General features: G+C 43.2%; 1 non-coding gene across 1 annotated transcript; it reads left to right on the top strand.

Moving 5' to 3' along the window:
• Positions 1 to 891: 891 nt before the first annotated feature.
• LOC116912996 lies at positions 892 to 1,023 on the top strand. The gene has a single exon (XR_004389559.1). It is a non-coding gene; the product is annotated as a small nucleolar RNA SNORA17 (small nucleolar RNA).
• The last annotated feature ends 643 nt before the right edge of the window (positions 1,024 to 1,666 follow it).

The following is a 1,666-nucleotide window of genomic DNA, read 5'->3' as shown; positions in this document are numbered from 1 at the left end:
TAAGAATCATAAATAAAGTAGGTTTTGAAAAAGAATCTAAGCCTACAATATCCCTAGTCCCGTTAGCTTTACTCATCCTGTCTTCAAGAGGTCAGTATATTAGAGAGTTATATTCTGCAAAGCCTACTCTGTATTCAGCACTGGTAATAATTTCACCTTTGGGAATGTCATGGTTTTTAAATAAGCCTGGTCAAGTAAAATTGATAAAGATCAGAAATTTAGAAAACAGACAACATGGGGATTTACTAAAGGTAAAAGGACAAAGCAAGGAAGCCGTTGGCTCTGCTATTACGGTGTGACCCTTGCAGCCCAAAGTGACACATGTTGTCGATTATATTTATATCTCCATGAATGGTGGAGTGGAAACAAAGACAATGTTTAACAGAAGATAAATGAACAGATAACATAGGGTTAAAACAACAAACAGAATTCCTATGCAATTACTGAAAAGCTACGTTAGGCTGACTGTGACAGCTACCACCTGTAACCTCAGATTCTAGGAGATTGAAACAGAAAGATTGCTTTGAGCTCAAGGCCAGCCTGGTTTACACAGTGAGACTGACATTTTTAACCGGGCTATGGAGTAAGATCTTGTCTCAAAAAACCTAAAAGGAAAGATGGAAAGGAAGAAAGAAATGAAGGAAAAAAGGGAAAGAAGGAAGAAAAGACAGGTTATAATAAAGTGGGGAGATTAACAGAACGTATAGATAAGATAAAAAAGCATGAACTACAGCAATGCAGAAAATACAATAATCTTTATAAATATGAATGTTTATAAAAGTAGAACACCTGATTATTTATTTGCATCTGAAAACAGGACATAAGGCAGAGGTCAAATGGATTTTTCTGTGGTCCTATGTGGTATTAAAAAATGTGGGGTTCTGGCCTAGCCCTGCCCCTAGGGGCACTGTAGGTGTGGCTGCTGTGTTACATGTCACATGTCAGTAGGTGGGAAAGATGAGAGAGACTATGTCTATGCTCAGTGTTCTGACCTATCAACATCTGACCTAACATTCTCTGAAAACAGTGGGCCTGAGACAACCACCTGTCCCACATCAGGGGTTCCGGAGACAGGGAGCTAATCAGGGATGACTATCAGACTGGGGCCTTGCAAGCTTGACTCTTGCTGGTGCCATAGTGCACAGGCAGGGCTGAAATGACCCCAGACACTCAGAGACTCTGAAAGCCACTAACAGGAGAGGAAGTGGTAGAGAAATGCAAGAGAAAGAGAAACAGGGGTTTGGGGATTTAGCTCAGTGGTAGAGCGCTTGCCAAGCAAGGGCAAGGCCCTGGGTTCGGTCCTCAGCTCCGGAAAAAAAAAAAAAGACAAAATAACGAAAGAGAAACAGGAATGGACATAATGAAGAGAGGCAGAACTAGAGGCTCTAGGGTAGTGAGGAACAGCCTGATGTAACTGGTGATGCCACCATGGATCATGATGGGATGCTGTCATAATTGGTTCCATGGTCCTGAAGCAGCAGGTCTCAGTTACCACCAAATCCAGGTGGATGTCCCTCGTCTGCAATGCCTCCCAAAGGCATGTTGACGTCTGAGGGCTGTGCAGAACTGGCCCCATCCCTCACCTAGGGATAGGAAAGAAGGGAAACTGACCTTGGCTCTTGCCTGCTTTAGCTCTCACCTGGGCAGCACAGTAGAGCTGACCATG

This window comes from Rattus rattus, chromosome 11 (assembly GCF_011064425.1).
Source record: "Rattus rattus isolate New Zealand chromosome 11, Rrattus_CSIRO_v1, whole genome shotgun sequence".
In the NCBI taxonomy this organism is placed as follows: Eukaryota; Metazoa; Chordata; class Mammalia; order Rodentia; family Muridae; genus Rattus; species Rattus rattus.
Note: the sequence above shows the minus strand (reverse complement) of the source record. Positions and strands in the feature narration are given on the sequence as shown.